The following is a 13,166-nucleotide window of genomic DNA, read 5'->3' as shown; positions in this document are numbered from 1 at the left end:
TACTAGACTGTGAAAATGACCTTCTGCATCAGTGCTTCTCAAACTTTAATGTATATAAGAATCATATAGGGATTTCGAGGAAAATAGGCTCCTGAGCTGTGCCTCCAGCTACTCGTATACACTATGTCTAAGAAATTTCGCCAATTGGCAATTTCAGCAAACATTCCAGGTGGCTCTGAGGCAAGTGGTCTATGTACTTATCATACTTTGGGGGAAAATTACAGGTCTGTTATCAGAAGCCAGTTAGTAACTGGTTCCAACATAAATGTGAAACACCCTCCTACACATACTCCAGTGCTTGCTTTTCCCTTTAACTGTGTTTTGTCAGAGTTAATTTTATGGTTTTGGAAACTCTTTATATAATATATATGTTTTCTTAACTTTTACTGATATTTACATAATTCTTCCAGTAGCTTGAATGTTTGTTTGCAATAATCAAAACTATTTTTCTAATAAGTAGGTATCTCTGTAAGGATGTGTTATTGTGTTATTCTAATTTTTAGTATCAGTGATGTCACATTTTAGTCTTATTACTTTTTCAATTAGAACAATATGAGGATTGCTATAAGGATCAAATGAGGTATCACATATTATTAGAAGAGTGCTTACAAATCAGTAAGCTTCAATATTATTAGCTATTCTTCACTAGACCATAAGTCCCGGAGAAGGCAGTGGCACCCCACTCCAGTACTCTTGCCTGGAAAATCCCATGGACGGAGGAGCCTGGAGGGCTGCAGTCCATGGGGTCGCTAAGAGTTAGACACGACTGAGCGACCACTTTCACTTTTCACTTTCATGCACTGGAGAAGGAAATGGCAACCCACTCCAGTGCTCTTGCCTGGAGAATCCCAGGGACGGGGGAGCCCGATGGGCTGCCATCTATGGGGTCACACAGAGTTGGACACGACTGACGTGACTTAGCAGCAGCAGCAGCAGACCATAAGTCTAATGAGACCAGAGACTTTCTGTGTTTTATTCATTGCTGTAACTTTTGCTCCAACACATAGAGGGCACAATAAAAATCTGTTGGATGGGTCAATGAGCAGAACCATGAAAACTGCTGTTTTACTTTTACCTACTTAGGTTTACACCATTCAAAAGCTTGAGAATTGAAACTTCACACCTGCTGATATTTCTAGATGGCTTTTACCATCTGTCTTGCCTTCTTTGCCCTACACACACTCATCCTCACATCTTCACCACCACCAGCCAAAGGACCATAGTCCTTCTGGTTTGTATTTCGGGTAGGAAAATATTTCAGAATTCCCTCCATCTAGACCATAAAGAAGGCTAAGAGCCAAAGAATTGATGCTTTCAAACTTCAATGCTGGAGAAGACTCTTGAGAGTCCCTTGGACTGTACGATCAACCAGCCAATCTTAAAGGAAATCAGTCCGGAGTATTCATTGGAAGGGCTGATGCTGAAGCTCCAATACTTTGGCCACCTGATGCAAAGAGCTGAGTCACTGGAAAAGACCCTGATGTTGGGAAAGATTGAGGGCCAGGGGAGAAGGGGATGACAGAGGATGAGATGGTTGGATGGCATCACCGACTCCATGGACATAAATTTGAGCAAACTCCAAGAGACAGTGAAGGACAGGGAAGCCTAGCATGCTTCCTGGGGTCCATGGGGTTGCAGAGTCAGATACCACTTAGCAACTGAACAACAACGAGAATTCTCTGAAGTGGCAAGGCTGTTTCTGGAACCCGAGAGAATGCTCAGCTGTGCAAGTTCTGGGACGTGAGGCTGAGAATTATGGGGACCAGCTGAGCAGCGTCAGGTACACTGGGGATACATGAGGTCCTCTCATCGCTACATTCCAGCCATTGCACGGAACGTAATAGTCTGTCGAAATAAGTGGGTGATTTGTAAACTTGGAGTTGGGACACACAGGATGCTCAAACCATGAGTGTACAGAGGCCTGGCAAAGTGACGGGCTGCCACAACCCAACCTGACAACAGCACGTCAGGGAGCATCTCTGTGCTGAGGAGAGGACAATAAAGTTGTGAGGAAGAGAAAGAATTTGCTTGTCTTTTCTAATCTTCTCACAATGCCAGGCAGCTGGATTTTAAAACATTTTGGTGGGAAAAAAAATACATAAACCCTTCACAAATCCTATCAAACGCATGTTATCAAACGCGGCAACACATTGTCCTGACAAAGAAATCTTGACTTGCGACACAAGTTACAACACATCTGTTAGTGATTATGATGATGATTTTATTCCCTAATTTTGAATAATGGTTGTGTTCCTACCTTTTAAACCACACAGACATACATTGTACATGACATTAATGTTACATTTGTTTCTCATTATGTGCATTTCTCATTAACAACTAATTAGTCTTGATTTTTCCCCTTAAATTATGTAGTATTAAAAGAAATAGACCTTAAAAAATGCCAACAGCAGTCAGAGTTAAGTCAATATTAAAGAAATAAGCAGTGGTGGCCCATAGTTAACCTTGCAAGCAAGAGTAAAAATTGACCAAATTGCATGTTTAAATTAACCAAAATAAGTGTGAAAAAAGACTAACATGTTACACACTACATACTCTTTTGTGGAGGGAAAAAAAAAAGACTAGGTATGCCGCATTGTGGGCGAAACTGGCTTCAATTAGATTTGAGCCACCAAAGTGTTTTTAATCCCTCTTTCTTCTCACAGTTGGAGATCTGGAGAATGTATGTTTCTTGAAGAAAAAAGAAGGAAGAAAATGCTTTCAATATATGATGGTACGTTGGAAAAAAACTTAATGTTTACAAAATATTACTGCTAAAATCTAAAACATCAACTGCCAAACTGAAACACCCTAATGAAGTTGAAGACGATCCTAAACAACATGCTGGTATGAAAAAAAAAATTTTTTTTAAGTATTTTCTTTTTTTCTGTGCTATAAATTCTAAAATGTTACATGTCACATGTTAAAAATAAAGATTATAATATTTATTCCATCATTAACTCCAATGCCTAACTGTCCTGAAGTTTAAAATAGCAGGGGATCCCAGTGATGTCATGTCAAGCCCACTAAATAATTCTAAGTCTTGAAACTGTCCTATCTGACCAGAAGCAGAATACTTCTAATTGCTTACCCAGCCAGCAACGCCGCCATCAGGGAAGAGACGCCAGAAGTGGTGCGGCTTCCTGCAGTGTGAGAAGGGAGACGTTCAGCAGGGCCCCAGGTTCACCCTACCCGGCAACGGTTCACGGTGAAACAGTCCTGACGCTGACGTCGCCAAGAGCCAGCAGCTGAAACCACCTTAACACGGTATTAACACTACAACGTGCTTCATAAACTGTTACCAGCTGGAATCGGGAGGAGGGGGAGGGGGAAACCAGGTGAGACCTGAGAGAAAGAGGAGAAAAGAAAGTCATTTCACAGCTGAAAGGGCCAAGGGAGACAACTGAAAATTAATACAGGCCTTCCTCGGGGGCTCAGCAAAGAATCCACCTGCCAACGCAGGAGACATGGATTTGATCCCCGATCCAGGATGATCCCACGTGCCTTGGAGCAACCTAGCTCCACAACTCTTGAGCCTGTGCTCTAGGGCCGGAGAGCCGCAGACGAGAGAGGCCACTGCAGGGAGAGACGCGGGCACCACAGCCGGAGTCGCCCCCGCTCCTGCAACTAGGGAAAAGCCCACACAGCCATGAAGACCCGGTATGGCCAAAATTAAATCAGTAAATCAAATTATCTTTATAAAAAAGAAAGAAAATGAATACACATGTAGTGGGGGGAAGGGGACTTTGTGTAAAATCGCTTTATTTGGGGACAAAGACTTAGACAGAACAAAGTTCAAGTCATACTTGAACCACTGGAGCTGTTTTACAGGGAATCTCAAGGTGGAATTGGAGAAAGACAAAGCTGTCTTCATTCTAATCAGGACCTGAGTCAGTATTTGTCACACTATAATGTTCATGCACATCACCTGGAGCTCTTGCTAAACCGCAACTTCTGACTCAGAAGAGAGTCCATAATTCTGAAAGGTCCTGGTTGATGGCAGATGGTCCGTGGACCACACTCCACTCCAATACTTTTGCCTAGAAAATCCCATGGACAGAGGAGACTGGTAGGCTGCAGTCCATGAGGTCGCTAGAGTCGGACACGACTGAGCGACTTCACTTTCACTTTTCACTTTCATGCATTGGCGAAGGAAATGGCAACCCACTCCAGTGTTCTTGCCTGGAAGAACACTTGCCGGGAAGCCTGGTGGGCTGCCGTCTATGGGGTCGCACAGAGTCGCACACGACTGAAGCAACTTAGCAGCAGTGTGGTCCACGGACCACACTCTGGGTAGCAATGACCTAGATTCCCCTGCATATCAACATATGTTCCTACCAGATAGATTCATTCAAACAAAAGTTACAACTGGTCTGTTTTGCTCCAAGATATTTAAAGCAAACTTAACCCTGGGCTTAAATTTGTGACTTCTCAATCATTTCTCTTTTGTGTACTATGGGTCATATTCTCTGTTTCCTAGCTGCACTCCATAGGAACTATTTGATAACTGGTATTTGATTATTGGTTTTTCTTGTGACCTATGTGTGTGAGAGCGCAAGCCAAGTTGCTTCAGTCATATCCAACTCTTTGCGACCCTATGGACCAAGCCCACCAGGCTCCTCCATCCATGGGATTCTCCAGGCAAGAATACTGGAGTGGGTTGCCACGCCCTCCTCCAGGGGATCTTTCTGACCCAGGGATTGAACTCACGTCTCTTAGGTCTCCTGCATTGGTAGGCAGGTTCTTTACAACTAGAGCCATCTGGGAAGCCCCTTGTGCCCCATATACCCTGTATATTGGTTATTCAATTATTGATGAAACATTCAAAAGCTATCTCCTCCTAATATAGAAGGATGAAAGTTTCGGGCTGGCTGATCAGATAATCAGGCAGCAGGCCCCCTAACAAGCCAGCACTGGCCACATCCAAGAAAAGCTGATGCAGGTGAGATGAGGTCTGCAGGACTAAGAAGAACAGTGTATCCTCATGTGGCAGAAATCAGGCTCCACAGAAAGAGAAATTTTGAGACCTCTACCTAGATCTCAGATGTGTTGGTTTCAACCTATGTTTGCACGATAGCAAAAAAAAAAAAAAAAAAACGGTTTAATAGCGGGCATTGAGAAACATAAGCCCTGTTCCCATGCCCTGTGTAATCCCAAACATTCAGAACTGTAAGAAATCTCCTAAAGGCAGCAGAAAATGGTGGGATGAAATTGGCTAGAAACAGTGAAAACCCTGAGCAACTGTGGGAAATGGAAAGAAACAAAGGCTAATTCCATATGAATCCAGCTATCCAGTCTTTTCACTGGGAACGAATATCAGTCCAAGGAAGTGTTAGATTGGATGTTATGAAAAGGAGACACTGGTCTTCTAAATTGGTTTCTCAACCAGTTACTTAGCTGTCATATAGTCACAAAAATGATGAGAAAGGTAAAATGCGGGAAATAAACTATTATTTTCACATTCTTTATTGTTACCTAAGGTTAATGAAAGTTGCTTAAAAAAAAAAAAAGGCAGCTGAAAAGGATAAGACTACATAAGGAAGTAAATTCAGAAAAGTAAATAAAATAGAAAAAGGAAGCATTCATACACCATGAATGCAGCAGAGAAGATTTCTTGAGATGGACTTCTTTGCCAGGAGCCAGAGAGGAAGAACAGAGAAAGAATCACAAGCAGAGGAAAGGAGGCAGAAAGCACTCATGTGTCAGAGCCGGGATGAAATACAAGACCGTCAGAATAAAGGAAGCGATCATAAAACAATATTAACATTCTGAAATATTAAAAATGAAGCCAGAAGCCCCAAATCCTAAATATTTTATCTGAAATAAAATCTGCATATTAAAGCAAGGACTACAACAGGGAAGGGAAAAAATAAAGCCTTCTTCCTCTTTAAAAAATCTTCATCACATAATTTAGACAATAAAATTGTGTGAATTTTAGCCAAGCTAGGTATCTTTGAGTCAAACGACATTCATAAAAGGTGCTGAGCTATCTTCTGTTAAACTCACCGAGACTGTAGAGTCAAAAGAATATCTCCCCAACACCATATCATTCTGAAGATATACTGTTTTCATAAATGTGGATAGCAATAGTCACAGGACACTGTCTTATGTCTGCTTTCTTTTTATTAAAACCACAATTTAAAACACCATCACAAAAGGACAACCCAAAGTCTAGGTCTAAAGCTCTACCCACCTATGAGTGAATGAGTATATTTTCAAACCAAAACTAATTTGAAATATTAACTCGAAATAAATACCTACTGGAAATTACTTTTTCTGCAAGTAAATGTTCCCCAAAAGGAAATGCAGTAGAATAAAGAATAATACTTAGGATAAAGCTATTCTTTTTTTAAGCCTCCTCCCCTTAACATGTGTGCCTTCTTATTACTTCTTAATCCATTTTTTCACTGGAAAACAAATGGGTGGGGTGCTGCAGGGGGGAGCAGAGAGTGAAAAAAGTTATTTAACTTTAGTCTTACAGTGCCATCTAGTGGCAGTAAGTGGCAACACTCGCTGCTGCTGCTGCTGCTAAGTCACTCCAGACGTGTCCAACTCTTAGTGACCCCATGGACTACAGCCTACCAGGTTCCCCCGTCCCTGGGATTCTCCAGGCAAGAGCACTGGAGTGGGTTGCCATTTCCTTCTCCAATGCATGAAAGTGAAAAGTGAAAGTGAAGTCGCTCAGTCGTGTCCGACTCTTCACGACCCCATGGACTGCAGCCCACCAGGCTCCTCCATCCATGGGATTTTCCAGGCAAGAGCACTGGAGTGGGGTGCCATTGCCTCACTAATCTATTCCAATTATGCATAAAAATAGACTTCCCATGCCCCTACTCAGGTGTTCAACTCTGTGTGACACCATGGACTGCAGCCCGCCAGGCTCCTCTGTCCATGGACTTCTCCAGGCAAGAACACCGGAGTGGGTTGCCATTCCCTCCTCCAGGGGATCTTTCCGGTCCAGGAATTGAACCCGTGTCTCCTGCATTGCAGGCAGATTCTTTTATCACTGAGGCACCTGGGAAGACCAATAAAAGTAGAAATTGCTGCCTTGGAAAACTAGAGGTTATTTCAACGAGTATCTCCCATTTTTGTGTAAGCGCACAAAGACCCGACCACTCTGTGTGTTCTTTAGGAGACTTAATTTTATAGTGCTTTTAGCTTCTGGTTACTGGCTTGTCTCTCTTACCTGCATGAAACAAACAAACAAACAAAAAATACAAGATCAAGGCTATGTTTGCTCTTTTCATGTTCTTTACCCATACTTTATGTTATGGATATACAACATGGGTAATTCAAAACAAGTATTCAGTATGTGCACAAACTTTTTAAAAACACACTCAAGCACAAAACCGCAGTCGCAATCTCCCTCCTCATGAGGGACTGAGCAAACCCAAGGGCAGATTCCCCAGCCTGTCTCTTTCCTGCCTTCCTAGCCTCAGCTTCACCATATTGCAGAAGTTATTAATAAGACATGAAAACTGAAGTCAAACAGACCTGGATTTTATTCCTACGTCTTCAATATTATCTATGTGACCAGAAAACATTGTATAACCAGTATAAATTTCAGCTTCTTCATTGATGAAATGAGCTAGTAAAGGATTAAATTTACTGATACATGAAAGGCTCTACAGAGTTTGGTCTGTAGAAAGTGTTTAATGTGTTGTAATTTGCTTTGGTAACTTTCATCCACGACCGGTGATTCACACCGGTCAAATATTCTACCAGTCTCCAAATATCCCATGTGTATTCCAGGTCCTGTAACTTGACTGATGCTGTTCCCTTTGCTTAGAGCACCCTGTCTTCAAGGCCTAAGTCTATCCCCTTTCATGACAATTTCCTTAACGCTGCTCTCCTCCCAATGTCTCCTTTGTCTGGCTTGAAGCAGTCACTGGTTCTTGACATGACTCACCTTGTTTCACTAATACCCACCTGCCTCTCCAATGGATCTTCAGCTACTTTAGGACACGACTCTATAACCAGAATGCAACACTGAGAAGCCTCCTGTAGGAGCACTCAGTAGTCACCAGCAGTTTATAACCCTGACCCTAGTTGTAAATGGAGCAGTTCAGACATATGATGTTTTTTAAGCAGAAGTATAAATGACAGTCTCCATTCCAAAGACAGTGCTATTTATTAGAGCAAAACAAGGTTTCAAATATGTGGAAGTAAACAAAGGAAGGTCCTTTCAGTCATTATTAGTGGCAAAGAGACCCTCTGGTAGCACGCCTTGCCTCCTGCCCCTTTCTTTCCGTGATTGCCTTGACTGCAAGGTGGTGCTTATTTGCTAAAATCTAAAGGGAAGGAAAAGCAGGATTCTCTTTCTTGCTGCCCAGAACCAGTCAAACCAGGAAGCCAGGCAAAAGGCACTCCTCTAAACAGCTGACCTCCCCTGGCGTCAGGGTGTGCCATCGTCGGTGTTAGAGCTGATGGGTGAAGAGGCAGGTGAGGAGGGGGTCGGATCATTGCAAAACCACTTTCTCCAAAAGCTTTTAACAGAAGAAAAAAAAAAGAGTAATGTTTTAAAATATTGGGAGTTCCCTAACTAGTAGTTAGGATTCCAGGCTTTCACTGCCATAGCCAGGGTTCAGTCCTGGGTCAGGAACTGGGATCCTACAAGCTGCATGCGTGGCAAACAATTATCCTATAGAACAGGAGGAAAATAAATCAAAATCTAAAAAAAAAAAAATGCTATCTGCCTCATATGATAGGCATATATGGATAAAAGAGTATAAAACTGGCCTTTTAAACCCTAACAAGTTACTTCTGTGACTTTTACATCTTACATTTTATGTTTTCCCAGGACGACTTTTGAACGAAATATCACAATTTTAACACAGATGGACGCTGACCCTGCCTTCACACGACCCTACCTCTCTGGCCCACCCCCATCTCAGCCCTGGTGCCAATAAAACTTTATGAGCCAAAACAGGCAGTCAATCCTTTTAGGCACAGGTGGCCAATTTGACTTTCCTGAAATATCATATTTAATCTTGATTTCTGAGTTGTTAGATGTCATCTTATATTTTGTATCTGAAGTGAGTGTCTTGCCCTCCTCACCCTATCCTGGCCCCTCTGACTCATCACTTTCTTCTCAGGGTGCCTCCTACCAACAGGTAAGCGAAAAGTTCAAGGAAACGTGGGCCAGGAGGGTCAAACCATAGTTCCCCATCTGTCTGGCAAGAGAGGGTGTTTGGGGGGAGCTTTTGAGCACAGGACGTAAGGAAGACCAGAGTCCTTCCATGGAACTGGACTTGGCAGAAAAGAGTTCTCACTCCGCTGAGGTTGCTAAGTTTGGAAGCCAGGACTGGGGCTGCCAGCAGGCGTCTTTTCCGTCTTTTGAACGGGCTAGTGTGCGGAACAAAGCCAATCAGAGCCCGGCAGAGATAAAAGTAGGATGGAAAGAGAACGTGAGTGCAGCGGTACTGAGGTCCCTTCTAAGATCTGAGGTCCTGGTTCCTCCAGCAGTTCCTTTGGGCCTGTGAGCTATTCCAGCTAAAAAAACCATCCCATTTTCTTTCTTCTCGAGGTGATTTGAATTGCATTTTTTTCACACATGTCCAGAAGAATCTTGAGCAATTTCAGGATCTCATCATTAAAGATTTTTGAGGTCTACTATTATTTTTCCTAAATCCTTGTGGCTAGTCTGACCCTTAGTACCTTCAATCCCAAGATGGCAAATCCTCCCATAGAGATCTAACTCTTGTCCTGTGACAAATAGAAGACTGTTTAAATAACACGACCCATCTCCTGTGGCCTGGGTCACCAACTGTTTCTTAATATGTGTGACTTCAGGAGAGGCTATAGAATAAGAAAATGACTACAAGGCATCTAGAATTCTTTGCCCAAATGTCCAGGAAGCTTAATAAAGCTAATAACAGCAGAGAATTTCTTCCTCGAGTGAACCCTATTGAGAAAATCTGTCTTCATAAAATGTCAGACACTTCACCCAACTTTCTCCAGGGAAGCTGGAACTCAGAATGAACGTGGTTACAGGAATTCTTCCTCTGAGGGTTCCTGGCCATATGTGAGTTCTCTGAGTAGCTGATTCCTTGGGCCTAAAACATATGACAGGGCACTCAGCCTTGATTCATCGCACAAGATGAAGCCCGATATATATATATATAATATATATATATTTTTTTAACCTATCATAAGATGGCCTGCAATGACTCTTAATCATCTTAAGTGAGATCCTAGGGATCTGTACATTTCCATTTAAAAGGTTTAATTTTTGTTTAAAGAGAGGTTATGGTCTTGTGCTGCCACCCACAGATGCCAGCTGAACAGGGTTCAGAGCGCTGTGTTCAGCACTAAGCTAAGCCCTAGGGGGTCATTGTGAGACATGGGTCGCCCTCTGGTGGCTCCAGGTGTGAAGCCAATAAGGGTTTAAGGCAGAGGCTGAAGGCATGAGACCCCATCTGCAGAAATTCTAAGTGAAGAAGGAGAGCTGTTGTGTACAGGTTGTACCCTGCCGAAACAGTGCTGTAATCTGCCTCTTAATTTCTAACCAATCTGTGCATCCTGGTGCCTGTCTGACTGCCCCACCCGATGGGCGTGCTTTTGCGATTTTTCCAGGAAGAAGCAGGATTTCCTAGAGGCCATCCTTGTGGATGACAGACCCAGGGTCTGAAGTCCCTGCTCTCAACAGTACGACCGAAGCAAGGCGAGCAGAACCATGGCCCTTTCCGTCCAAGTGAAAACTACTCAGGATTCCTGTTGTGAACAAGATAGCCAAGAGCAGCAAAAAACTTTGATCACAAAATGAACTGATTTCTGATAATCAAGTGAAACTGACAAACAAATCATGTGTGGTAGACATAATAAGCCCCCTGGGCCCCTTAGAACTAATTCTTTAAAAAAAAAAAAAAAGGTTTGGTTCCTAAAGAATTTTGAAGATGATCTTGTCTCCTCCAATAGGATTAGGGTTTCCTCTCAAATTCTAGCAGCCCTGAGCCTTGGGAAGGACAATTTTAGGTTCTTTAAAAAGACACATCTCAACATTTGAAATGTCTTTTTCTTCTCAGCACAAGATAAAGTTTTTCTGTTTACAGGATCCTCATCACTTTCATTCTTCTTTCTTTCTTTTTACACAAATAAGGACTCCAAACCTTCTTGAGTTTCTCTTTGATTTGCTCTGTTCTAGAATTCAGACAAAAATTGCTGTCACACAGAATCCACACACCCCATTTGGCACAAAGAGCAGAGTAATCTTGAGTGGTCACAATGCATCCTGCATCTGCCTTTGTCCTGAACACATCCACTCCTCCAAGAGTACTTAGTATGGAAACTGCTGGGTTTCTCTCTCTCCTAAACCCAACCCCTAACTAATGTATCATAAATCATCACAATTCTCAGAAGTCCATTTGAAGCCACTTTCAACTAGGAAATTTAAACACTTTCATAGCAAAAGGAACACAACTCTCCAATGCAGACCACAATTCAAGATTACTCCAAAACTAAGGCTTCGTCTTTATAACTCCTAAGATAAAACCCAGATGAAGATTAGAAATAGCATTCTTTCTTTGTTACATGCTATTTTGGAGAATTATTTATTCTGGCTTTGAAGGATTTATCTCAAAGGAATATAAAACTAAAGTCGAAGCAAATTTGTGTGACAGATGTAACTTTGACAGCCCTTCTTTCATAGAGATGACTAAAACTGAAGAAATGCCCCTGAATTCAACTAATTGTTCTCCTTCTATGAAACCGTCTGCTTAACGGACATGTCATATTTCCCAGAGACTTCATTTAGGTTTAGATTTATTCAAAATAATCTTTAGCCTTTGGTATTCAAGAAAATGACACTGATACTGAACATTCCACGTGAATTATTAGAGGAAAGGAGAACAGAGCTTCATACTAACCTTCCTTATCCTTGAAACAGAAAATGTTCCAAATGTAAAACCCTTCTCACATTTAATCCATGAATTTAAGCAAGTGTGGAGACCTAACTGTAAATTAGTTGGATACTGTCAGTGCCCTATTGCCCAAGCAATTTTGAACCCCACATGCTAGCCTTGTGCAATGAATTTTCCAGGACCAAATTTGATGGGTATAAAACCTCCTTAATCAACCGACAAGGCTAAGAATTCCTTTATTTGAATGTGTATATGAGTGTGCATATAATGTGCAGGAGAGAGAGTGTTAAAATAGACTGCAGAGGGTTAGTCTTACCACTTCATTTTTTTTACTATATACCCTCTTTTAACTATTTATAATTAACCAGCTCTGCCAGCAAATCTAAATTAACAAATGCCATAAGATTTTGCTATGACTCACTATTCAAAAAGCAGAGCCTTTGTACCAGAGCCAGAAGAAACACTTAAGATATGTCGTGGCTTTAAGAAGCTCACGATCACAGTATATGATCAGCTAGTAGAGCAAAAAAAAAAAAGAGGCGGGGGGGAGCTTTATTTTTATTATGAAGTTCTTCATAATAAAAATAAGTAGAAAAGTATTTTGGCAAGACGCCTCTAAGCTGTCTTGTAGAGCTAAAATTCTGCGATCGGATGAGTTCATTCTACTTTCTTACATGTGTTAGACTTTTTAAGTCGGAAGAAGAGTGAGAAGCCCAGTTTACTATTGTTAAAGTTAGTTTCCTGTACCGATACTCCGGGAATGGAAGAATAATGACAAAAGGTAATCTCAGCAGCTTTCTTCTAGCAGCCTAGACCACTTTCAGTCCTGAATCAGAGTTTCAGTTTCCTAATGGTTGCCCAACTTTCTACTGCAGCTCGTATAACTTCTACTTCTCTTGCTGCTCACTCGGTGACAGTGCTTTTCTTCCTTCACCCTCTGGCTCTTGTACGTGGTGGCCTTGGAAACCTTATGGAGTCTACTCATTGCTTTCTTCCTGTGTGTCTCTGTGCTCCGAGTTGTTTTACCATTCGTGTGTCTCCCTCTGAATGCCTTAAGAAGATCTAACCAGGACCAGACTCGCACTTCCTGGACAGCACCCTGTTTCCCAGGGCTCTCATGCCAATGACATGCCTCCCCACCAATCACAGGCCAGCACAACTAATCAGGTGCTAATCTTTGATCCCGACAACTGTGCTCCCAAGCAAGATTCCCCTATGCCCAGGGTAAGGACCACCCTGTACCTGTATCCTTCGAGACAGGATATGGAGTTAAGTGACATTAAAATAAACACCTAATGTACTTGGTGATTG

At 42.1% G+C, this 13,166-nt stretch overlaps 1 long non-coding RNA gene across 1 annotated transcript in view; it reads right to left on the bottom strand.

Annotated features, from left to right (window-relative positions):
- Nucleotides 1-13,166, bottom strand: part of LOC112447490 (uncharacterized) — a 163,906-nt gene that overhangs the window by 60,171 nt on the left and 90,569 nt on the right. The window contains exon 2 of the long non-coding RNA XR_003035712.2: nucleotides 3,089-3,342. This is a non-coding gene — a long non-coding RNA (uncharacterized lncRNA). The remainder of the gene's footprint in view (nucleotides 1-3,088; nucleotides 3,343-13,166) is intronic.

This window comes from Bos taurus, chromosome 7, assembly GCF_002263795.3.
Source record: "Bos taurus isolate L1 Dominette 01449 registration number 42190680 breed Hereford chromosome 7, ARS-UCD2.0, whole genome shotgun sequence".
In the NCBI taxonomy this organism is placed as follows: Eukaryota; Metazoa; Chordata; class Mammalia; order Artiodactyla; family Bovidae; genus Bos; species Bos taurus.
Note: the sequence above shows the minus strand (reverse complement) of the source record. Positions and strands in the feature narration are given on the sequence as shown.